Genomic DNA, 27,891 nt, shown 5'->3' on the forward strand with positions numbered 1-27,891 from the left:
TGTTCTGGTCATGCAGTAATAATTACTACAAACTGTGAAAGAGAAGTTTTTAGGACTTATAACAAGATTGTTTTTTTCTTTTTCTAGTATGGTTTAGGCCAATAAATGTATGGGTCATAGATTCTGCTTTTATCCCCTTGAACTTGTAATGTTTTTATCCTTATTCTAAGTAAATTATTACTGCTGTGGTCAGTGGATAGTGAGATTATGGATGAAGCTGAAGAGGCTACAAAGGAAGCAGAGGGGGTAGAAGCTGATGCAGAGGCAACACAAGCTTTTGCTGAAGCAGCAATGATGACACTAAAAAACAGAAATACGCCTAACCTGATGGTTCATACATGATAAAAGCTCAAAGGCAAAGTTACAAGCTTTTCCCAGATTGATGAATGTATGTGACTGTAAATATAGGACTTGTGAAGGCAACTAGTGCAGGGAGACAAAATGATAGACCTTTATCCATCAGTTATTCCTTCTATCCTTTGCTATTGTTTAATAGGGGGGCTCGCGGAAAGAACCTAAGCTCAAAAAACAAGCACTACCGTGAAAGTAATAAGTGCGAGATGGATAGGCTAGGATCGGGGAAGGTTGGAAGCTCAACAATCAACAAAAATGCTCGAGGGAAGGGCTGGGCTCTAGAATAGCATTTAAGCCATGCATGTTGAACCAGCTCTTTTAAGGTAACATATGAGACCGATCAAGTGTAGGAATTATTGTTGGTTATCTGACGTCTTAAAGGTTCAGACACACCAAGCTTTCAAGGAATTATCAATGCCTCGATGTGTACACCTAATTGTCAATCATATATCCTTAATTGTGTGAAAAAAGAAAAAAAAAACCCAATACATCATTAACAGAAGATAAGATACCAATATTTCTTACTTGCCTAAAGTTCTCAAACTACGTACCATTGAGAACCTCCACTGAACTGTAGCATCCAAGCCTCCATCCTAGCTTGAACGGTCAAAACCTCTTCCAATTTAGTTCTTTGGGATACCATTTCAGCAGTGAGCTCATCATTATGTTTTTCAGCTTCCTCAGCCCTCGTCCTTTGTATTTCCTCTTCAGCACTGCTCCTTTGCACTTCCTCCTCTAAGTGAATGGATCTCATCCTTCTAGCTGATGGTGGTATGACACCATGCCTAAGGCCTTTATAATATCCAGATCTTACACCTAATATTGTACTAAAAATTTCATCCTCAATCTTTGGCTCACCACCTTCTGCTTCAGACTCAACTTTAAGTTGTTGCATCCGGTTCTGTAAGTTTGAACTAGGGATAAATATATGAAATTAAAGTGCAATGGTAAAAGCAAGTAAGAGTCATTTAACTTACATAATTTTCTTGAGCTACAGGACTAGTCCATCCCTTACTACTAAAATGGGTTCGACGGTAGAATTCAATCTTCCCCACAGTTTGTTGGGTTTCAGAGTCGCGCTGAAAAATATTTGAAAATGCATAATTTATTTTAAATAATAATACACAACTCCAAAGCAACATAAATTATGTAAATAAAAAATAGTACCGATTCCTCAAAGAAATGTAGAAATGAGTTTGAACCAACACAATGGTTTGTTGAGAGCTTTTGCCGATTACTTGAATTCTGCTCGCTAATTTTCTGAAGTAAAATGAATATTGTATTACAAGTTGTATTTGAATCATATAATCATATAATCAGTGGCTCGTTGGACTCAACTTTAAACTAAGATGGGATAGATGCAAAGAGCTGCATTATTGCCTAATCTCAAGTCAGGAGGAAAACAAAAGGTCTCAGCCTTAATAAAAAAAAATTAGAACAATCCTTTCCTTGGAACATAGCCAGACTACCACTTCAACCTCAAAAATATAATTATATCCTCTTCTAGATTTCCTTAATTTCCTCAAAACACATGAAACCAATCACAACAACAATAACCAGCCAACAATAACCATTTAAAGGAGACCAATAAGTAAACTATCATAACTTGAAATCTTCCCTTCGAAACCAATCACAACAAGCATCCCATTTATCTTGCGCCACACCACTATAAGGATTTCTTCGTGCCACTGCATCATTTCCAAAACGTTTATAGTGCAAGTGAAGAAGACACCTATATCCTCTTAAGCGCTCCCCTAATGTCTTGTTCATGACGTACTTCACATGTGGAAGTTGCATATCCACATCAAACTTGTCTTACAAGAAATGCATTACAAAGTTACAAGGAATCATTCTGATATGCCATGCAACTAGAATAAAAACTTTATTACCTTAATGCGATCACGTAATGGTCCTCTCATGTCCTCTTCCACTTTATCCCAATCACTGCCTGTAAGAGGTCCATGTTGTCGGCGCTTACTACTCCAATCTCCCTCACTTAATTGAGTACTCCACCTTTCCACAGGTCTTGCATGATCTTTGTGGATTTCTATCCTAGGTTTTTGACCAGTAGCAGCTTTGTAATCAATGAGTTTCTTATTCATAGCCTTGCCTCTTTTTTTCTTAGTTGGAACTGTTAACAAAAACATTCATAAAAAGAAGAAAAAAAAAAGAAAAAAAGATGCCTAGTCTTTTATTATTGAACTATCTAATGCATTAAACAAATCAAAATATAATCTTATTACCAATACTTGATGTGTTCACTTCACTAACCGCTGAAATTGGTTGTGCCCTCACTCGTCGAGTTACACCTGGTGTCATAACTATACACGCAAAACTTAAATTTGATAAAAAACAATTTATATCAAATGGCACATAATCGAAATACAATAATAAAGCACATTAAAAGTCATATATAAAAAGATTAATATAGCATTAAAATGGAGAGTTTCAATTCTTAATATATAAGCATGAACCTGACTTAGCACGAAATAGATCCAACAACAAAACTATCACTTAATGTAATGCAATCCAAACAACCTGTCCTAGCTAGAATATGCTTTAACGCTTAATGTGAATGCATGGCATATATATATAGATATAGATTACCCACAAACAAAATGGATAATGAAGTTTTTCATTAACATTCAATCAATGTCTGTATCATCATCACTGGATACAACATGCTCCTCTTCAGAACAATACTCTATTAATGTGTCATCTATTTCATCATCTTCCTCGTCAATAATGAAATTGTCATCGGTTTGATGATTTTCCATAGCGGCCACGACCACATTAGCATCAACTTCGTTTGGGTCCAAATCCTTCCTATCTAGACGTATGGGTGTGAATGGTGCATTTTGAACCCCACTGCTGCTTGCTTCATGAGTTTCATGAAGTTGGACATTGTCGATATTCACCCCAACTTGCTCCTCCTGTTGATATGCTACATCACTACCTGCTTCTTCTTTCTCTGGAACATCAAACACGTTTCGAGGCTTTGTCTTCTGCACAACTTTCTAACCAACACCTAATTTTGTATCATCGATATAAGGACTTGACATGCTTGCGTGGCTAAGACAAACTGATCATCTTTATACCACATCTTGGAGCCATTAATACTAGTAAAGTGACCATCCATTTGAATCCCCGTCCTTCTATTACCAACATCATACCAATCACATTTGAAAAGATAAACTTGATTCCCAAATAGATAACTAACCTCAAAAACATCAGTTAACACACCATAAAAGTCAATCTCTTATCCTTGGTGTTCCCCTTTTACTTCAACACCACTATTTTGGGTTCGGAGATTTTTTTCTCGATCCTTGGTGTGAAACCTAATCCCTTTAACAATCCATCCGCTATACCGTTTCACACATTTATTAGGCCCACATGCCAATGAATATAATTCATCCGCCGCCGGAGGAGTTCTCACTGCGCAATACTTGCATCTATTCATAAAATTAGTACACCAAATTAGGAAAACATAATTAGCATATTATCCAAGTTCATAACCATTGTATAAAAAAGTAGCAATACGAGCTCTTACACGTTTTTGAAACCAACTAGGAAACAACATTTCTTGTCTCTCATGTAAGTTGTGTGAGCTTTGTATTTCAAGCTCTGTCATGTGTTGACTGCATGAATATCAAATATATATAAACTTAATAACTCAGAGTAGTTGATGATGATAAAAAAAGACTCGGTAAGCTAAATGCAATAAAACTTACTCTAAATATGTTGAAAATTCTTCAGAATTATTCAACACATAGTAATGAACCTTGGCATAGTCTTTTGGATCAAGAATGGAACTTGTATAGGCTCCCAAAGGCCGAACATTTTGTGTGAAAACATGAAATCCAACCTGTTAATTCTCATTACCACCATCATAGTTTCGTTCTTCACGATTGAATCGAGTTTCAACTCCTTGAAGATACATGGAGCAAAACGTGAGACATTCGGTGTCTACATACGCTTCAACAATTGAACCTTCGGGGCGAGCTTTATTTCAAACATATTGTTTTAGCGTGTGTAGATACCTATTTGCATATAACACACACATGTAATATATATATATAGTAAATAAAAACTTGAACATGCTAATTTCAAATTAAATAAATTACTAACCGTAAACCTCACCTTTCAATAGGATACATCCACCTATACTGAACTGGTCCTCCAAGTATCGCCTCACGTGGTAAGTGGATAGCCAAATGGACCATTACATCAAAGAATGCAGGAGGAAATATTTGTTCGAGCTTACAAAGTATCACCGCAATATCCTTTTCCATTTTCTCTAATACTTCCAATTTTAAAGTCTTACAACATAACTCTTTAAAGAACATTCCCAACTCAACCAATGCAATGGCTACATCATTGGGCACAAAACCACATATTGCAATTGGGAGAAGTTGTTGCAAGAGCACATGACAGTCATGACTTTTCATTCCTATTATCTTACCATCTTTATCATTTTCACATCTAGAAATGTTAGATGCATAGCCATCGGGAAACTTCACCGACTTCAACCACTCGCAAAAAGATTTTTTCTCTGAAGATGACAATGTGTAGCATGCTGGCAGCATTACAAACTTATCACCTCTTGGGATTAGATGCAACTCTTTTCTTATACCCAATGCGGGCAAATCTAATCAAGCTTTTACTGAATCTTTTGTTTTGCTATCTATATCTAACAATGTCCCCACTACATTGTCACAGATGTTCTTCTCAACATGCATAACATCCAAGTTGTATCGTAGCTTAAGAGTGTCCCAATACGGTAACTCAAAAAATATGCTTTTCTTTGTCCAATTCAACTCCATCTCAGTACGCTTTCTCTTCTTGTTAGGCTGTGGCTTTCCGAATTTCTAAAGAGGTTCTACATAGTTCACCTGTGATAACAATTCATCCCTAGACAACTCTGTAGGTGGCAACTTGCTTTCCCTATTTCCATCAAATAAGTGTTTGCCACGAATTCTCCAAGGATGCCTTGGCTGCAGAAAATGACGATTGGCCATATAACACAACTTTTGGCCATTCTTTAAATACATGGAAACTGTATCCTTGTTACAATTAGGGCAAGCCAGTTTCCCTTTCGTGCTCCAACCAGATAAATTACCTAGTGCTGGAAAATCATTTATAGTCCATAACATCAGAAGCATGCAACCGAAATGTTTCCTTTGCTCTTTGCATCATAACGTCTCCACCCCATCATTCTATAACTCTTTTAGTTCATCAATCAAAGGTCGTAAATAGACATCGATATCATTCCCAGGCGATGTAGTCCCTGGGATCAGTAGGCACATGAAGATGAATGGTTCTTTCATACACTTCCACGGTGGTAAATTATACGGCATAACCAGTACCGGCCACATACTATATTGGCTGCTCATATTGCCAAATGGGTTAAATCCATCGCTTGTGAGACCAAGGTGAACATTGCGAGGATCATTGGCAAACCACTCATGTTCCTTGTCAAAATCACCCCAAGCTTTAGAATCTGCTGGGTGTCTAAGTACGTTCTCCTCATGCTCAAGTTTTTCTCTATGCCATCTCATATCTGCAACATTAGCCCTCGACATGAATAGCCTCTTAAGCCTTGGTTTAAGTGGAAAATAACGCAACACCTCGGCTCATTACATCCTGGACAATTTTGAATATTTTCATTTTCTTTCCAAAACAACACACAATCATACTTGCATGCATTAATTGAGATATAACCAAGTCCCAAGTTACGCATTAATGCCTTCACCTCGTAATGGGAATGTCTCTTTTTTGCTTGAGGACAAGCAAAGTGCTGTTTGGGGGTGGTGTGATAAGAACCCAAAACTGTAATATTAAACCCCTAGAGACATAGCATTTTGGTCGATTATGTGTTTAATAATCATGTAATAATTATATTTTCATACTTTTGCAGGTTTCTGTAGTTAACATGAATATAATGATAAAACATGTATCGAAGTACGGGAATACTAGAATATCTGAAATCTTCCCACTCAGCCCCAGTGAAGCCCAATAAAGCCTGACTAAAGCCGAAGTTTCCAAAGGAACAAAACCAGTGCAGAACGGGTCCACATATAAAGAAGCAGCAAACTTCCGAAGCTCACATCTTATAAATTTGGATGCCGACGTTGGCTAGTGAACTGCCAGAGCGACCAGGGCGATAAACTCTATGCAAAGACAGAAAATTGTAAAAACATCAGAATCGGCGCCGCTACTGGGCACACCACGTGGACCCACTCTGCGTGTCCAAAAGGCATGATGAGTCAGCATAGGCAGGTGGCAAGTGATGGTCACAATTTAGTGCCACCTTGCAATAGGAGAAGACACGTACCAATTCAAAGAAGGCGGTTTGAATTGAATTTGGCTGAAGACAAAACATTAATAAGGAAAAGACAAAAGGCAAATTAAACTAGGTAAAGACAAAACTTTGTTATTCAAAGTTTTGAACGTCTCAATTCAACAAAAGGATGAAACCAATTTAAAGGCTTCACGAGGGTCTCCAGCCTATATATATGAGAGGGGTCTTCAATATTCCTTCTTCAACATTTTATGCTTTAGCTTCCGCTTATTAGTTATTTAGCTTTAATTTTAGTACTTTACATTCCACATTTTCTTTTCCAACAGCTTCAATACTGTAAGTTATTTCTTCTTAATGAAAGTCATTTCTTTTCAAGTTTAATTCCTATCCTGCATTTATTTATTTAATGTATACAACAAGTTCAATTATTCCTCCAATGACCATGAGCTAATCCCCCCCCCTCAGGGGGAGGGTTATGCTGCTCGTGTGAGAATCTAGATTGACTCTTTAATATTCTAGAATCACTGCTTAGGAATTAGGTGTAGATTTTACATCCGGTCCCAAAATGATTAAGACTGTACAAATTTGGAGTGTTGATGCTCCAAAACAGTCTCGCGAGAGACCCAAAATGTCTCGCGCGCGACTCTATAGTGTCAGACAGCTCTCCAATTTGTTTAGCTGATGTAGAAGCGAACCAAGAGATGAAATGATATTCCAAAGATGAAATATTAGTTCATCTCCTTATGCTAGTGCGATGCGACTCAGAGATGTGCGCATTTTGTTAGGGATCGATACTCGACGTTGTCTCAAGTTTGTCTATGAACTCGAGACGGATTAGAGCTGTAGTGATGTGGTAGTATAAATTGTTGAAAAATGATTCTTGCATGAGTATGAATTAACCCTCCCCCTGTTTCTCTATCTTTGTTTATTTACATTGAAATCACCGTTAGTAATTTACATTATTTACATTACCATTAATTTAATTAAACCAACTAAAAAACCTAAAATCCTACTCACTAAAAGTTGTAATTCCAGTTGTGAACCTTGCCGAGCCCTAAGATTTGGACGATCCCTTACTCGGCCTATCCTACCAAACCTACGTGAGTAAGGTAACTTGACTAAACAGACGACTATACGGAGTTTGGACTGTGGACCTAGGACTTAAGTATAAACCCAATAACGTTGATTTAACGTTCTATCATTATGGTATTAGTATAAATAAAAAGTGTTGTAATACCTAGGTTAATCAATATTGAATACGTTTGTTATCATACATGACATTGGGACTCAATTAACTGTAGATTTTGGTTAAGCATTCCAGATTTAATCTCATAATCAAATTACTAAAAAAGAATGGCCTGAACAATATTTTGAGCCACGAACTGACCAAATATCATTATGCCTCCAATCACAACTGCCTCCCTCTAGATGATGAACGAAAAACTCCCAAGTGTACGTCTTCCATAACTTAAACAATATAATGCTCCATCAAAGAAAATTGGATTATTATTATTACAAAGGATGATCTTGTCGCAATTCCTATACTGACTCCAAGTCCAAGCTTCTTCTCCTAAATGCAAATAACAGATGTTAACCAAATCACATGTCAAGGTATGTATTGGCACCAAACACAATACAGTCTAAAGATGTTGGCAAGCACGAAAAGGATAGAACCCTAAATGTAAAATCCCTGGGAAATCTGGAAGCTCGATGGTGACCATATCAAAAGGGTTAAAGAAAAACAAAGAATGGTCACCTTTGGACATTAGCAACCAACCGAAGCTGGATAAGTAGATCCGAGCACCAAGCAACTCTGGCATATAGAAGCAATGAGTAAGATTTGTTGACATGTATGAGTGTCCCCGAGCCTACTCTAATATATTAATAGAATTGACCATAAGTTTGAGCTTATGGAGAAATTGATAATTTAACATGGTATCAGAGCCTCTGGTTTCTTAGAGGTCTCGGATTCAACTCCTACCAAGTGAAAATGTCCAATCTTTCTACTTGTGCATTTCAACTCCTGCCAGCCAGGTGAAGATGTCTAGCCCTTCTACCTGTGTATTTTCAGCTTGTCCCGCTGGGGGGAGTGTTGACATATATGAGTGTCCCCGAGCCTACTATAATATATTAATTGAATTGATCTTTCGCATAAGTTCAAGCTTATGGAGAGGTGAAAATATCAAATTTTTCTACATGTGCATTTCCATTCCTGCCAGCTAGGTGAAGATGTCCAGCCCTTCTACCTGTGTATTTACAGCGTGTCCCGCTGAGGGAGAGTGTTGACATATATGAGTGTCCCTGAGCCCACTCTAATATATTAATAGAATTGATAGACACCGGGTCAAGGAAACTGCACATGCTTCTATCTCTATTGGAGTACATGTGCCAAGGGCATCAAGTTGTTGAGCAAATCAGATCCAAAACAGGAGGAACAAATGATGTCAATGCTTTACAAGTAGTGCAAAAATTCCTGTAATCAACAGCTTAAGGGAGTTGCACGATAGCACACCTCTGTCTCAATAAGATTATTTTCCCATTTGACACGTTGTGAAGCGTGCGCACCTAGTATGGTCTAGAGCAATTGAATTCTGCGTAAACAAAAAAATTCCTGGATATTGTTGGCAAAACTAGCAATTTTTTAGTTACAAGAATGTTCATTAATACGAGAAAACTAAATGGAATGTTTTAACAAATAATTAGAGAGTAGTAAATTCTTTTATCAAATTAAAATACACCCGAGTTTCATCTGGCAGTTGGACTTACGTTAATACCAAATTAAGTTATTTTTTACGTAGTTAGCCAGCACCACTGCACCAGATGGAAGACAAGATGCATAATATTCAGTTGCAAAGCACACTTATGTTGGTCATGTGTAGTTGCACCTATTATATGATTGAGCAGAAGGAAATCCTTAACAAGTACGTGCAAAGAATCTTGACAGTATATGTGATTTGGACAGGACACAGTAAGTTGAAACAAGTTTGCAGTGGAGAATGCATAACCTATTTTGGAGCACATGGAGAATGGTAGCTAACAATATTAGGAAACACTCAAGACACGGCAACGAATATGTTATAATAAAAGAATGTGTAAAATTAGCGAGAAATATGAGTGTGAGTGTATGGCATGAGGAATTAATTACTACTCGATCACTATGAAATTCAATGAGTAATAATATGCGTAGGGGATGAGTTTGGTTTAAGGATGACGACTGGGTAGGAAAAAACTCAACATGGTCTTAATCTAAAGGTGTTTTACATCCAAACTCAATGCCTAAAGTAGAGCTCAAGGCTTTCAATGTCATGTTTCAAATTCAGAAACATAAGATATGCACTAAAAACCCTATGCCCAAGTTTGAAACAGAAGACTACTTATGGTGTATTGATATCTAAGGAATCTTTAATGTGACAAAACAAAAAAAAAGTTTGAATAGAAATTTGGTGGATTGGGCCATAGTGGGCTGAAATATATTCGGGGCCCTAAGCAACCACATATTTCGCTATATGGTTGAGCCGGCCCTGGTTACTCAACAGTAAGCTCATTATCATGCATTATTTCTTATGAATATTCCCTATTACTTTTTTTTTTTCTAATTTCGCATGTATCAGCGTTAAATTTTATAAGTTAAATTTTCTTATATTGCTATAGTCCATTATAAGAAAGTTTTTCACAGTGTATGGCTTTGGTACTTTAGCTATTAGAGTGTAAAAACCTTTTTTTTTAAAGGCAATTATGAGGGGGACTATACCTATGTTAACTGTTTTACAATAAGTTTTTATAAATTAGTTTAAAAATTGTCATTGCTAAAGGTGTTCTTCATTGGATGGATATGTATATGCTTGACTTGATGATAGCTTCACCTTTTCACCCTTTTCTTTGATGGGAAAAGAATTCAATTTTTGTGATATCTAAAATAGTAGCCCATGTGGGATTTCTCTAACATCCATAATATATAATGTATACAATAATAAATTGCTTAGAGACTACAAAGTCCAAACTTTTAACATGAAATTAGATAAAAAAAAAATCATTCTATCATGCAAAATAAGTAAAAGAGGTCGGGCGTATGCCTGGGTCCAAAATCTAGTACTAAGAGTAATAAATTAACTATATTACTTATATTAACTAGAGTTAATTGTAATTAGAGAGTTGATTACCAAGTTGATTCAAAGTGCGCGAGAGTATGATTCATGACTCGCCTTGCACACTTGAACTTCCCAAGGCAATAGAAACTCTAATCCTTGGTAAGTTGCACAACTTCAACCAAGTGCTCAACTCATGATAATCTACATAACTAACATAAACTAATTTTTTTGATATTTTCGTTTTTTTTTTTTTTTATTTTTTATTTTTATATATTTATCACAACAAAGTCCACTGATTTATACTACTCTATTACAAAATCCGGATCTATAGTTACAGCCACAAAACAAATTTGATCGATTTGTGAAAAAACGGCCGCAAAGTACTTGGAGGTGACTGGGCGGTCGCCCCTCCGATTCCAATGAAAGTTCATCGGCTTCCGGTAGCAGCTTCAGTAGTTGAACACATCCCTGGATTTAAAATAAAACAGATAAGTATTGAAAAATAACAAAAAATTTAAAGAACAAGAAATGAAAGGGATAGAATGGTGGTTCCCTCCTAAGAACTCAACCAAGAATCCATCACTAGTAAAAAAAGGATTTTTGTGACTATTTTAAAATGTTATTTGTGATTGTTTTGTTCAGAATGGTCACAAATGGCATAAAAAGCTTTTTGTGACTGTTTCTAAAAGGTCTTTTGTTACCCTCATAGTGAAAATGTGACAAGTAGTTTTTTTGTTTTCCGCTAATGCACAATTGTATACCCGGGCCATTATTTGTCACTGCCTAACCAAATCAGTAACAATTGGTCTTCATGGGCTTCCCCACGATCACCGCTCTCTCAAAACTCTCTCCGAAAGAAACAGATATCTCAATATCTATCTCAAACTTTAATTCGACCTCGTAGTGGATGTTCGATCATTCTCTCTCTCATTCTTTGTATACCTCAATTCGTTAATAAGTCTTTTGTTTTCTAATCCCGAATCAAAGCAGCAGCATCCTTCGATTTCCGTGAAGGGGTTTGATGGTAATTTACTTCAGTTGATTTTGCTTTCTAGGTTTCTTTAAATTGTGAATTGAAAACTGATCTTGTTTTTTTTTATATGAAATGGATTGCTTTTAGGTATGCACTGAAAAGTTAATTTATTGTTTTGAGATTTTTGAACTGATGAGGTGAAACCACAACGCATTTAAGGAGAAATTTGAGTAGAAATACGTACGTCTCACTACTTCAATGTAGTAAGATCTTTTTTGTTTTCTTTTGCTTGTCTGGACTTCTCTGGATTTAACATGTTTCTAATGCTCACAATCTATCTGCGCAAAGTTAATTATTGCTGAGTTATTATAAGTTCTCAAGCTTATTTCGATGTTGTTGAATTCTTTGCTCATAATAGTTAATCAGTAACTTGATTTCTAAATTAAAATGTTTTCAATTTCTTTTCCAATATTCATAATAGTTCATCAGTAACTTGATTCAAGGATAATTTTTTTTATGTAGATCAGATGAGGGTTTTTTTGGTATAGTAGTGTATACTTGAGAAGAATGCAAAGATGGAGGACGAGATCGAAAGGGATAAGAGAAGTGTCTCATTTAAAGGTGAGCCCTTTATTCTGTTCATCCTCGTCTGTGCGTCGCTGCTCTAACTTCGAGATGGAGGATGAGAAAAGGGTAAGAGAACTATCAAGTTGATTTAGTTATTCTAGCTAGATGTTTTTTTTTCCTTTTTAATTTGCTAGCTTTAACTCAAGGTGTATGTGTATGTTCTGTTGTGTATGTGTTTGTAAATTTGAGGATTTTGGTCATTTTATCTTTTCTTTATTTAAGTTCAACAATTACATTTCCCCAGTTGCTGCTGAGTGTTCCGAGTATATATATATATGTCAATATGACTTGTCTGCTAATGTAGAATACTCTCTTCAGCTTCTTGAGAAAGCACTCAATGAATCTGAGGACTTGGATTCTGCCATCAAGAGTTTGAATGAACTCCGTCTAGGTTCTGTTGAGAGAGACTCAACATCTGCTGCAATTAATACTAATCTACCAACACAAGGTATAGAAAGGATCCATGCAAGTTTGTCTAACTGTGTTATATGTTTTATTCCCTTTTTAATATAAGCTGGTCTAGTTGCTAAGCAGCATAGTTTTAAATCTGGATATTGAAGCCACTATTCTCTTAAAGTTTTCTATTTTAGATTTTGTCAGTAATTTCTGGTTATATATTGTGAAAATTGTCCATCTTTAAAACCTCACAAGTGAATAAGCTTTGACTTCTTCGACTGTTCAGTCTAGAACCCACCACCACTTCAAGATGAAAGAAATTAGGATGGCAATCCTTAAACAAAAAAAATAGGGATTGAAATAGTCCCCAATAGTTTACTTGTGGGCTTTCCTCTTGGTTATACCGTATATTTATTTAAAGAATATTACTATCCTTTGCTTTGTATGAAGACTCGTACCCTTTGATTTTTGGAATTAATGGTTACTAATAGTGATAATAAAAAGGAGTTTTTCATCCTTCAAAAGAGAAAGAAGAAACATGAGTGTGAATTTTCATGCTGAAATTGTTTCTTTTATTCTTGAGGGGGAAAATAAGAAAAACCATTATCTTATGTGAAGGGAAACATAAGTTCATTAGCTCACAATGTGCCATGGTGCATTGCACTTTCAATAAGCAAAACCTTGTTAAGTAGGCTACTCTAAAGTAGATTCTCTCTTAATTATTCTTGCTTATTTGAGAATCGCAACCCTCATGCTTCGGTGCAACATCTGCAAGTATAGAATATAATGGAGAAAATGTTGTACCTTCTGAAGATTTATGAGTCAACAATCTCCCAAAAAATGGTGCGGAGTGAGTTGAACTGTTTGTGAATGAAATGATAAGTGCCTCTGATATAGATGATGCAAAAGCCCGTGCCTCAAAGGGTGCTAGAGATTTTGGAGAAGTCTATTAAGACCCAGGTTGGTGCTGCAGCAGTAGACGATTTGCACAAGGTGAGGACTAATTGTTGACATTGTGATCCCTATTTTAAATACAAATGCAGTAGATGATGGTTTAGTTTTAGAGCATCTTGAACTTATGATCTCTTTCTTTCTGCTAGGAAAATATGATGTTAAAGAAACAAATGGAAGATTTGATTCACGAAAACTACATTCTCAAACATGGGACTAAACTTGTACCAGTTCACAATTTTAATATGTAGTGTTGGTGATTTTGGCTTTTAATTTTCAACTATATTATGGACTATAGATGCCTCTAAATTGATTCAATCTTTTAGGTTAGGGAACAAGGTATTCGGTAGGAAGAAGAAGAGCATGTGCTTGTGGCCGGTGTCTTGTTGAAGGTATATTTTCTTTTACATTTTCTTAGTTCACTGAAATTATTCGTTCTTTTCTCTATATTTTGAAATTCGCACTTGTTAATCTATTTGATTCAAACAAGAATCTTATAAAATGGTTCAAGGTATTGCCTTGTAATTTATACACTATAAAAGTTTTGACTTGCATGTGTTCACTAATTGTTTTACTTACAGGAGGGATTGAATATCATAAGCGAGTTGTGGAGGGAGCTATACTAAGGGTAGTTGTGGGGTACCCCTGAGTACTATAGTCGTGTTAGAAGTGTACTATGCTAAGAAGCAAGGATATGAGTTTGTTGGCTTCATCCAAGAACGTGTTGAGGACTATGCTCAAAATGAGCGATAAGTGTGTTTAAATTCATGTGACGACTCCGGCAGGCTAGGATGATTTATTTTTTAACTTTTGGGATGTTTCATTTTGATTTTTATTTAAATACATGTAACAATTATCTAAGTCTTGTTTGGATTTGATTAGTTCAATGGAATTAGTGTTTGTGAATGATATTTGGAAATTTAATTGATTATATTTGTTATTTTTTTTTAAAGGTGTATAGGCATTCGGTAGAGATATGGAGTGCAGAACCAATTCACTAATTCAGTGAATTTTTGTTTTTTATTTTTTATATATTTTTTTTGTAAAAAATTTAACCATTGTCACGGTTTTGTTAAAATAGCTATAAAAGGGTTACTTTTGATGACTGTTATGGATAACGTTTATCACTATTTAGTATAATTCAGTAAAAACCGTCACTAAAAGGTGGTTATATTATGATTGTTTTCAACTTTTTTGTGATTGTTCTTCAAAGAGTATTTGTCACGGTTTTGGTAAAAAAAATGACCCCCACTTGGTCACGGTTATTGAAAAAAAAACAGTGATAAAAGACTTTTTGTCATTGTTTTTAATAGTGATATAAAACTTTTTTTTGTTGTAGTGCATGTTCTTTCAATCCATGACGGCGTCGCCATTTGAATAGCTTGTAGTAATGGTGGTAAGTGTATTCAAAAGATTGTGATTGAGGTTCACCATAAATTGTTTAGAAGATGAATGGATGGGAGTTATGAAGAAGAGAAGGTAGCAAACTTAAAACTCATGACTTGTTTTTGAATGACTCAACTTTGTATTTATGAAGAAGAGAAGGTAGCAAACTTAAAACTCATGACTTGTTTTTTGAATGACTCAACTTTGTATTGAATGAACACTTGATTGAAGATTGAAACATTAACTTGAAATGAAACAACTTTGATTGAAGATTGAAACATAAACTTGAAATAAAAAAGATTGAATTGAAGAACAAAAAGTAAAAACAAAACTTGAATGTAAATGACTTGAAAATAAAGATTGCACTACTCCTACATGACACTAGAATAAGTGTAGGTGTATTCTTTTCTCCTACTTTTAGGTTCTTATACCCCTACTTTTACAAAAGACTGATTTGCCCTCTCCCTCTATAATCAAGACACCTCACCATGTTGCTTTATGCTTTTTCATATCTTCTTGATCATGCTAGGTTTTTAGCAAGTCTTCTTTTGTATCAAGGTCATCCATCTCTAGTCTTCTGAGTTAAGGATGTGACTTTCGGTTCTCTGGTTTTGAGCCCTTGACCTCTGACTTTTTTAGCACTTTTTTATAGCATCTTTGAGTTTTCATAATAAGCATTAATAAGGCTCCTTTTGGCACTAAGATGCAGCTTTTATGACAAGTGGTCTGGAATGCTCTATAACCTGAAAAAGGCAATAAAAGCTATGAGTTGTCTTTTCATTATGCGTAAGAAGGGCTGTAATGCAGTAATGTAAGGGTAATAAAACACACATTTGGGAGCTGATCATATTTGTGTGTGTATGTTAATTAACTTGGCTTAGGTGTAAGATGTAAGTTGGTTAAGTTTTGGTCGTAAAAAAATTCTTATATGGTCACTGAATCAAATCTTAGATTTTGTCAAGTGTCTAACTATTATTTGGAATTTTTAGCATTTGGTCATAGTGTTTGGTCCACAAATTAGTCACGTGTATGGCATGTGCAAGGCACTTTAGCAATTTCTAGAAAATTATAGATAGAACAAGACGATCAACTCAAAGTCAACGCAATCAATCGTCAATTTTGGCCCAAACGCAAATAAACAATCAATTGGTGACCAACTGCAAATTATCTAATTAAAAAGTGGCCCAAAAGCTAAATATCCCATAATAAAACATATATTTCATTACTGAAAGGAGTTAAGCTCCATGTTAGTTATATGCTTTTACATGGAAGCAACAGAAGCACCCAAAATTGATTGCATTCTTACATGTTGTTTTCTTTATAAAATTGCAGTTCTCACTTACACTCATGACTAATTTCTTATATTGAATTTGGTTAATCCACAGGGACTACAATTGAGAAATTGGGTTTGCACTGGTGATGATGTTGATAAGCCTACAGATCTAGATGAAGTTAGTGCTAAAATGGAATGGCATTGCTTTGGTCTGATTATTGAAATGACAAATATGTATGCAGCGTACGATCAATACTTCTGCCAAAGAAAAAGAGAGCTATGGAGAGATAAATAACGCCTTGAAAACAGATGACTGGGTCAGCTTAGAATCAAGACTTGGAAACCTGAATATAGCAATGATTCTGCCAAACAAAAGTGATTATAAGTATACGAGATTTCTTATGCTACTTGATAAGCACCCAAAACTGTAATATAAAATCCCGTAGAGACATAACATCTTGGTTAATTATGTGTTTAATAATCATGAAATAATCGTATTTTCGTGCTTTTGTAGGTTTGAGCAATCAACGTGAAAATAAAGATAAAAGCCGGTATTTAAACACAGAATTGTGTGTCTACATGAAGTATTCTGATTTAGCCCACGTAAAGCTCACTGAAGCCCAACTAAAACCCAGGGAATCAAATGAGACAGTTCCAAGTCAGAACAGGATCAAAGTGCCAAAAAACATCAAATTTCCAGAGCCGTATCTGCTAGAACCTTGACTCCAATGGCGGAATATGAACCATCAGAAAGATCAGTGTGGCGAGCTCTACACATAGGCGGGATTTTGTAAAAATGGTATGATAGACCTAGTATGCGGACCCACAAAAATTAGTGATCAAGCTCACACGTCAAAGCTTCCGCACGAGTTAAATTGCATGAAAGACTTTTGTGCATAACTTGGCACAAAAGTCTCATTTGGTTGGCACAGGTGGCAAAAGTTTCGATGCATTTTTGCAACAAAAGTAATGAGGTGCAACAAAGTCCATTATGAAGGCACAAAAATTCAAATGAAATGGAAACTTTGGCACCAAGTCTTGATGGGAACAAAGTTTTTGCGTAAAACTTCGATTAGGTGACACACAAAGAAATAGTCTTAATCAAGAAAATCAAATGGACCATTAAATGATGCAGTGGAGCGTTGGGAATTTATGTGGATGCAAAGAAAAAAAAGCACTCCCATTGGCTATAAAAAGATGTCTTCAGTAGCAAAAAAAAAAAACTTTGGCTTCGTAGTTTAGTTTGTTCTAGAGTTTAAAGTTTCCATGAACTGTTAGTTTTTAAGCTTGTAATATGTTTTCTATTTTATGTTAATAAATTAAAATCACTTCTTAGTTAAGTATTGCATGTTAAGTAAACTAGTAAAATCTTATTTTCTTTGAATATATTTACATGTTTATCTCCTGATCAGTTGCTTTATCTCTACATCATTTTTAAGTAACGTAATAAAGTTAGTTAAAAATCAAAAGTAAAATCCTACTCACATAATTTCCTCTTATAGAACTTTCCGGTTGGTTTTCAAATTGAGTTATAGCCCTTAGGTTTGGAACGAAACCCTCACTCCAATTATATTTCAACGTGCACGTGAGTGAGGTATTTGATTGGTTGTATTTGAGTGTGTGTAAGAAACACATTCTTTACACGTGCAAAAGTGTGATTATAAATTGGCATCGCTGCCATCCTAAAGGCTCAAGAAACAACTTACCAAGTGGGAAAAGCTCCAAGGGGAACCCCCCACTCCTACCCTTTTTAATTTATTTACTTTCCTATTGGTTCGAATTTTATTCTTGTTTTCCTATTGATCCAGTACTGTCGTTTTTTTTTTCTCACTTCCAGGTTGCATACAAGTTGAAAAACCCACTACTTGAACCACTGGAAAATCACTAGAAAAATTCCAGCTCAATGCAAATAGTTGAGAGCACGCACGTGCTCTAAATTGCCCTATCTAAAGCGCACCTCGCGATCTAGTACAATAACAAGTCTACCCAAGAAAAAAGCACAAGTCGGGACCCGCGCCTTGTCGTGCCTATTTCATAGCGCCTCCGCGCTCAAACTGATACTTATCAGGTCGAGTTTTGGTGCGGACTTTCCAATTCACTTCACAGATCTGGAACAATACTCGTATCGTGTTCTAGTAGATTATGAACGTGCTTCAAGGCTATTGAAGACATTATTTATAAGCGAAGCACAGGCATTTCCAGGTTTCGACTCCTAATACTCCCGTTTCTTAATATTGTCATGTTGTATATTATTATTTGCATGATAGCCTATATATACGCATACGTGAAATTTGTTTGCATGTTTACAATATAGATACATATCAGTGGACATTGTTGCATGTTTAGCATCCTTTTTTTTTCAAAAGTTTAGAGGTTATGGAAGACCTCAACCTGTATTAGAAAAAGCCCTTATGTACATAGTTCCTTTCTTATCTTCTTCCACTTTGTTATGTAGATTAAGATCAAGGGGTGGAAGAAAGGAAATATCAAGATCATCCAGTGATCTGTACAACTTTGAAAGATAGTCAGCTACCTAATTACCCTATCTGTAAATATGCTTAAAACTGCATTTAACAAAGTGTCTCCTGAGGGACGAAATTAAGGCCACAATGTTAAAGCAGTACCAAGGGCTTTGGCCTGGGTCCTGGATAATGGTGATAGCTCCTGTGGAATTTGAGTTAACTTCAAGATTGATTAGTTCTTTTTCTTTTGCGTGCTGAAGTCCTTTTGCTATTGCAAAGAGCTCTTGATATATAACCGAAGGTTTAGAAGAAGAGCCTGCATATGCCAGAGTAACATTTCCTAGTGCGTCTCTGATTGTTCCTCCAAACCCATTGCCATTTCCTTGGACAGAGTTGTCTGTGTTGAGCATATATGAGTCCACTGTTGCTGGTTCCCATTTGATCCATTGTGGGACTAGTTCTTTGAAGTTTAATTCCAGTCCTAATCTAGCTACCAAAATCCTCAGAGAAGCGGATTCCTTGACATCTACTAAATTCTTTTAGAAGTATATCTGCATATATCCCATAATCTTTGAACTCAACTGATGCGCAGAAAGTTTTAGATTCTTTTTCCCCCTTCTGTTTCTCTCACACCAAATTTCATGAACAATTGCTCCTATACATGCTTTATAGATATCAACACTGATAGAGTTAATTCGACAAAGTCTAAATATATCATACCATTCTGCAGTGGATCCCTTCACCATCCCTCCTATCCCAAGTCTATTCTTCACCTGTTCCCAGACTTGTTTAGAATATTGGCAATCAAAAAATAAATGCTTGGAATGTTTAGACGAAGCATTGCATAAGCAGCATTCAAATTGTTGCAACACCTTCTTTTGTATCAGCCTATCTTGCGTGGGGAGACAATTGGAGAGTACATGCTTAGCATCTATCTATATATTAGTGCATTGTTTTGTTCAATAACTTGATTTTTTCATGAAAGAGGAGAACATTCCAAATAGGGTTAAAATCTGAGTTGGGTAAGTGTTTCTAAGCCCTTCGGGGTGAAGCAGCTCTCTATATGACATTCGCAATCTTACTGAGTATTAACGAAATCAAATTATTTTACAAAATATGTGTCGTTTAGTGTAGTATATTATTTTACATATGTTGCATATTTAGTTTTTCAAGTTACGGAGAATTTCAGACCACTTATCATAAAAGCTGCATCTTAGCACCAAAAGGAGCCTTAACCACGCTTATTATAAAGACCAGAAGCTGCTATGAAAAAGTGCTAAAAAAGTCAAAGCCAAAGGTCAAATCCCTTATGTTAAACCCCAAATTTTCAGACAATAAAAAAACAATGATATTCAATAATCTAGAAGCCCAGAATGAAACGAAAACCTAATACTTTGTAGGTTATCGAACACGATATAAAAAAACCGAAATGAAATGAAACCAAAAGGAACAACTCTTCATTCACAAATAAAAATATTACAATTATTTCAACTTAGAAGACAAATTAGTTCTGTTTTCTCAAAACAGCATGTAGTTTCTTCCCAAGCAAGATTTAAATCCCAATATACATTTCCAAGAAACTCATATAATAGTACTCATCATTCCCATTTTCCAAATTAACTCACAATATAAATACCACTTACATTCCACTTATTAAATGCACATATGATAACTTATTTAAATATGAGTTTGATACACTTTACCTTTACATGCCAGCACGTCGTCTTAGGGTAGGATATTTACGTCCATGCATACAAGATTAACGGATCCTACCCTCCTACAAAAACAGAGTTAGACATCACAATAAAAAGATTTATCTCAACCAGTCAAATATCCATTCATAATCAAAACATCATTTAATACATTGAATCCTAATTGATAACACATGGTTCGTCTCGCATATTAGGGAATACCACTTATCCTTACACTAATAGGTCATTCATGGCACATTTCATGAATATCTTGTGTCATTCCCGCCATAATCAAGAGATACCCATCATAACACCAATAGGTCATTCATGGCACATTTAATGAATACCTTGAGTCATTCACACCACATTCAAGGAATACCCATCATAACACCAATAGATCATTCATGGCACATTCAATGAATACCTTAGGTCATTCCCACCACATTTAAGGAATACCCATCATAACACCTGTAGGGGGATTTCTCGTTACTGAACAGATGCCATGTGTATGGGAAATAACCTAAGACTATGGATGTCTAGAATGAGACGAGAACCATCGGATCAGTTCTGTGAGTAAGTATTCTGGTGTGTAGCACGAGTGTTTATTGGACATGTGTCAGGCACATGGCTTACCGCCTTCCAACATAACAGTTACCCAGTCGTTAGGAACTGATGTAGACAGTTCCTGAACATAATGGAACTGAAGATGGCAATCTTTGATGATAAGGAAGGAATCGTGAAGACATATCTTAGGAGTTTCCTTTTAGATAGATATAATCTTCCCATACACGATGGGACATTATGATCAGCAAGGAAACTTACCTCTCACAAAGATATGATATAGATTCAGACTTCCATAAAGAGGGAATTCCTAATAGGAAGATAGAGTCCAAAGATGGAAGCGAATTCACAGGCGGTGAAGACAGCCCTAACCCTAGGACTTCCAAAGCTCTTCCTATATAAACCTGAGGGATTTCACACTTAGGAACGACGTAAGATAAGGTTTGATTCTCCATAATAAAGAAGGAGATACGTAGGAAGCCATCAGACGGTTCAACCCTAAACTCACAATCATCTCATCCCATCTCCATTCATTCAAAGGTTCCAAGATCACAAGGCACAGAGGAAAATCAATAAAACTCGAAAAATCCCCTACATCTAGTGGCACCGTCTGTGGGGTCGAAAGCAGGCAAATATTCGTTTCAGACGATAGATTTAGCCTAAAAACTCTTACTGTTGTGATGGCAAAAGCAAAGAAAACAAATGGTGGTGCTACCACACGCAGCGTCACTGTGAGAGAAGAAGAGCATGAGACACCTGAAAGAGGGGACAACGCTGGTTACCACGACGAGAACAACCCCCTCCAGAGACCTATAACCAGCACCAACACACCAGGAATTCTCGGTGCAGGCCCCAGGAATAACGCTCAAGAAGAGAGTCAAGATGGTGAGATTGCTGTACTCACCAACCCAGAGACTGTTCAGGCAAACCAGGCAGTATAGGCTCTGGAACAGCAAAGGAGTAATCTTGAACGAGAAGTGTAGCTGCTGAGGCATTTGTATCAATCTGACACAGGGAAGGAGCTGCTCATCGATCTCGATGATGACAACCTTCCAGAAAGTGGCGTGCAAAGAACCCAAGGCGTGGGGGTCCAGCTCAACGCGAGACATTTGAGTCGGAATACAGCAACTCAGATGAGGACTCGGATACAACATCTGAACCAGAGTCAATAGACCAGGATCGTGATGTCAACCCTCGACACAGAAAAAGATCTCAGACCAAGAAGCATTCTACCAAAGAAGATGCATGGGAAACTAAAAAGAATGGCATGATCCGTCAGATGCCTTGGATGACAGGCAAGGGGAGAAAAATGCAAAACTCCCTTGTTCAATCTGCCATAATGGGGGCAGGCAGATCTCCTTTCGCATCACGGGTGATGAGGAAACCATGTCCCCGTGGTTACAGACAACCGAAGTTCAGTGTCTTTAGTGGAAAGTCAGAATCGGTGGATCACGTATTCAGGTATCGTGCCACTATAGGACAATACGAGAGATATGACCATGTCATGTGTCAAGAATTCAGAGCCTCCTTGTCTGGATCTACGTTCCAGTGGTACCATAGATTACCTGAGCATCAGATCAGGTCCTCAGAAGAACTATTTAGGACCTTCATAGATAGGTACTCATGCAACAAGCATCAACCTAAACAGATTGATGCACTGTTCAACATCAAGAAAAAGGATGGAGAGGCACTGAGATCCTACATGCAACGGTTCATGGAAATTTCCATCCAAATAGAATCTTGTGATGAACATACTGCTATAATAGCTTCTAAATAATGGTTGGATGAAAACAACCCCTAATTCGGTTCTCTCTCCAGAAAACCACTTCGTGATTTAGAGGAACTCCTTGACAGGGTTGAAACTCAGGCGGGGTGGGAAGAAAATGTCCTGAACAGATGTTAAGAAGCGAAGAAAACTAGTCGGACAGTTCCTAGAGTTCCTCAAGAAGGGAATGTAAATTCTTCCCCTCGAAAATCAAAGAGAGACCATAATCGTGGTAGCCAAAGGGCCAAATCCCCATCAAAGGGACGAATGCCCAGAGGTCAACACAAGAATGTAGCCAGTAGTGCAGATGGAAAGCAACAGAAGAAGCCACATGTGGAAGGAACTGAAAAAGCTCTTCCCTCAAAGGACAGGAACTTCGCCCCTCTGAACAAAATGCCAGATGAGGTTCTGGACTCGATTAAAAATCAGAGTTACCTCAAGTGGCCAGCTCCGCTTAAGCCAAGTTCACTGGGTACCAGAGACCAAAGAACCTACTGCAAGTTCCATAAGAGTAAGGGTCACAGCACCAGAGCCTGTAGGACCCTGAAAAATGAACTATAAGATCTGATTGAAATTGTGTATTTGAAGCAATTTGTGGCAAATGAAGAAGCAAATGCAATACAGCCTGAAGAGATCACTACGTCAGTTCAAGACCCCGAAGGTGCAAGACCGCTCAATGGCCGACTCCAGATAAATATGATTTCTGGTAAAGCAAGTAAATGAAGTGGACAGGTCATTGACAAAGGTGTGCAATATCAAATGCACATCGCCAAGCAGATGAGGATCATGAATAGCGAGCTGACTATAGGAGCTCAGGTCAACGCGGTACCCCAAAAAGATCTGCTCATTCTTTTCACTAAAGCTGACTGCCTTAACATCCAAAGCCCACATGAGGATGCGCTGGTTCTCACACTCCCTTTTGGAGATTATGATTTGCATCACATATTGGTGGACCCAGGTAGTTTAGCAGATGTACTCTACTATGATGCATTCAAAAAGTTTTAGATCCCAGATGCGGAGATGGTTGCCACCAGCTCCAAACTGTATGGATTCAGTGGGGACAAAGCTCTCACAGTTGGGGAGATCCAGTTACCTGTAGCCACTAGTCCGGTAACTCTTATCATAAATTTTGTTGTGGTAAAAGCTAACACACCATATCACATGATTTTAGGCAGGACCTGGCTACACAGACTTAGAGCCGTTCCCAGCACCTATCACCAATGTCTAAAATTCTCGCATCATGGGAAAATTAAGACAATCAGAGGAGATCAGGTGGCTGCTAATACATGCTATGCTTTGGCAACAAAGCAGTCCCCACTCCCTTTTCAACCAATAGAGGTGGGGCCACCCGCTAAATAGCAATTACAGTTGGATCCCCCTCTCCCGGACCTGGTCCCAAGAGAGAGGGAGGATCCCCTCCTCATTAGATCCATTGGAGGAAGTGGATATCGGGGAGGCAGCTCACCAAAACCACTTTCATCGACAATATGTTGACTTCTGAAGAGCGCATGGCTCTGATTTAGTTCCTCTGAGAGCACAAGGACGTGTTTGCTTGGTCGTTTTAAGAAATGCCAGGAATTGATCCCCATGTAGCATGCCACCGACTCAATGTCTGTAGTGACGTAGTAGTGGTTAAGAAGAAACCAAAGAAAATAGGTGCTGACAGATCCAAAGCTGTAAAAGCCGAAGTTAAAAACCTGAAGGCAGCTAAATTTAACAGAGAAATCAATTTTCCCACTTGGATTTCTAATATTGTCCCGGTAAGAAAGAAGAATGGGTTGATGAAAAATCTGTATCGACTTCACGGATCTGAACCGTCCATGTCCGAAGGACAATTACCCTCTGCCACGAATTGATAAATTGGTGGATGGAACGGCTGGACATGAACTGTTGTCTTTCACAGATGGGTTATCAGGTTACAACCAAATTCTCTTGCATGAAAAGGACAACAAGCATGCCAGTTTCACAATTGAGGACGGCCTGTACTACTATCAGGTCATGCCATTCGAACTGAAAAATGCAGAAGCCACATACCAGCGACTGGTTAACAAGATGTTCAAATGATTAATAGGTGACATTGTGGAGGTGTATGCAGATGATCTTTTGATAAAAAACCTAAGATGAGGAGATCATCTCTCTCACCTGAAGCGTGCATTCGACATTCTTAAGGAGTACCGCATGAAGATCAACCTTGCATAGTGTGCTTTCGCTGTCTCATTAGGGAAGTTTTTGGAGTATCTAATTACTAAAAAAGGAATCGAGGCAAACCCAGATCAGATCCGGGAACTCCTAGATATGCCCTCACCTAAAGACATGAAAGAGATTCAAAAAATTATAGGCAGGTTAGTAGCTCTGAACAGGTTCATCTCTAAGAGTTTAGATAAGTGCAAACCTCTTTTTCAGTTACTGCGAAAGAACACCTCATTTGTATGGATGGAAGAATGCCATAAAGAATTTAATCAACTAAAAATATACCTGGGGGCACCACCAAACCTCTCCAAGCCAGTTGAGGGAGACGTATTGGGTCTTTATCTCTGTTCATCGGACTATGATATCAGTATTGTACTAATACGCGTGGATGAAAAGAAGGTTGAAAAACCTGTCTATTTCTTGAGCCGCACGCTTCTTCCAGTAGAAACAAGGTACCCAAAACTCGAATGAGTCGCTCTAGCACTTGTTTTTACAGCAGAGAAGTTGTGACCAAACTTCCGGTCCCACACTATCAGAGTAATCACAGAGTTCCAATTGCGGTCAGCTCTAGATAGACAGAACATGTCAGGGAGGCTAGCAAAATAGTATGTGCAACTGTCAGAATATGATATTATCTACATCCCTAGAATCTCAGAGAAGGGTCAGGCACTAGAAAAATTCTTGGGAGATTTCCCAATAACCTACACCGAGTACGACTCAACTACCCCCAGTTTAGATGATCGCATCCAGCCTAAATCTCCAGGAAACCATTTAAATCCCTGGGAGCTAAGCTCCGGGTGGCGGTTGTTTGGGGATGGATCTTCGAATGACAAAGGTGCAGGAATTTGAGATGTGTTAGTCACTCCTAATAATATACGAATAGAGAAATCCATCCGTTTAGGTTGGAATGCTTGCAACAACGAGGCAGAATATGAAGCCACTCTTGCTGGCCTCACAATGGCTCTCGATCTGGGCCTGACACACCTCACAGTTTTTAGTGACTCATAGTTGGTTGTCTTTCAAGTCAATGGGGGATATGAGGCCAGGGATGAACGAATGGTAAAATACATGGAACTGGTAAGGTGCCTTCATAGCAAGTTTGAGAACATTTAGTTCTATCAGCTGCCTTGGTTAGCTAATAGACACGCAGATACTTTGGCATATGTTGCCTCAATGTTGGGCAACAACGAGTCTCGTTCAATCCCTATCAAGTTCCAGGAGAAACCTAGCATTCAAGTCCCAATTACAACAGTTTGTGTTGTTCCCACCATTACTCCAACTTGGATGGATCCATATAAGTCCTACCTCAAAGAAGGGACACTCCCTGAAGATAAGAGTATGGCAAGGCATCTGCTTGCAAAGATTCAAAGGTTCACCATCGTAGGAGATGATCTGTACAAGAAGTCCTTTCTGGGGCCTCATCTCAGATGTCTCTCCCTATATCTCGCTGAATAAGTTATGCGAGAAGTTCATGAAGGAATTTGTGGCAACCATATTGGGGGCAGAACTCTAGCTCTCAAAATCCTAAGGGAAGGATACTTTTGGCCTTATATGAAAAAGGATGCACAAGATTTTGCCCGCAAGTGTGAAAAGTGTCAACGATTCGCTCCACTTATCAATGCTCCAACAACAAAACTACACCTATTGGCCAACCCATGGCCATTCGCCAAATAGGGAACTGACATTGTAGGACCCCTACCACCCGCTCCTGGCAATGTCAGATTCTTGCTGGTCACAATGGATTACTTCACCAAGTGGATAGAAATAGTTCCCCTTGTCTTCATTCAAGAACAGGACGTCAGAAAGTTCATTTGGAACAACATTGTCTGTATGTTTGGCATACCCAAAGTTATCATTTCAGATAATGGGCAACAGTTTGCTGGAGGACTTGTTGCTGAACTGTGTGAGGAGTTTCACATCACCCATCTGTTCTCAACTCCAAGGTATCCACAAGGCAATGGCTAGGCTGAAGCCTCTAACAAGGTCATCTTGGATAACATGAAGCGTAAATTAGATGACGTGAAAGATTTATGGGTCGAAGAATTGCCTAAAGCCCTATGGGCGTACCGAACTACACCTAGGAGGTCAACTGGTGGGTCTCCATTTTCACTGACCTATGGAATTGAAGCTGTTATACCTCCCGAACTGGTAGCTCCCACTCAGAAGTCAGAAGTGGTGCATACTCAGGACAAGGAGGAGCTGTTATGTAGAGAAAAGATCTCCCAGATGAAAAGCGAGAAAATGCCACACTTTGCTTAGCTGCTAACCAACAGACTTTGAAGAGATCATACAACAAGAGAGTCCAGATCCGATCTTTCAAAACTGGCGATCTGGTTCTCCATGAGATCCTAGAGCCCAACGAAAAATTTGGACCTAACTGGGAAGGACCATACATCATCGACAAGGTTAGTCGAACTGGTTTTTACTACCTACGCACTGTTGAAGGTGACGTTCTTGTCAAACCATGGAACGGACAGCACCTTCGCAAGTACTATCAGTAAATTGTTATTTCATGCTTTGTTATGCATATTTTACCATCAATAAAATTCTTTACTTTGCAATTGAATATATTCCTTGCCCATTCTTTATTATCCTCAATGGACTAAGCCTTTAGCGGATTATTTGCTTATTATCTGTTCAAGAATATTATATACCAATTTGCTTTGGAACCAGTGATACTGGGTAAGGGAAAGTCAAACTGACAGTTCCTTTCTCAGCCCATGATGCTGGAACTGTATGTCAGTTCCTTTAAACTGCAAATATCCTCGATGGGTTAAGCCTTTAGGGAATATAACCACGCTAATTGTTTAGTAAACTTTATGCCGGTTTGACTTAGAACAAGAGATAGTGTTCTTGCGAGCCTGAACTGTATG

The 27,891-nt window shown here is 37.7% G+C and overlaps 1 pseudogene across 1 annotated transcript; it reads left to right on the forward strand.

The window, feature by feature from the left end:
• The first annotated feature begins 12,291 nt into the window (after nt 1–12,291).
• LOC147493639 (uncharacterized) lies at nt 12,292–14,389 on the forward strand (annotated as a pseudogene). The gene is made up of 5 exons (XR_015199510.1): nt 12,292–12,337; nt 12,588–12,812; nt 13,595–13,732; nt 13,840–14,082; nt 14,272–14,389. The product of XR_015199510.1 is annotated as an uncharacterized LOC147493639 (transcript).
• The last annotated feature ends 13,502 nt before the right edge of the window (nt 14,390–27,891 follow it).

Source organism: Coptis chinensis, chromosome 6 (assembly GCF_015680905.1).
Source record: "Coptis chinensis isolate HL-2020 chromosome 6, ASM1568090v1, whole genome shotgun sequence".
NCBI classification, from domain to species: domain Eukaryota; kingdom Viridiplantae; phylum Streptophyta; class Magnoliopsida; order Ranunculales; family Ranunculaceae; genus Coptis; species Coptis chinensis.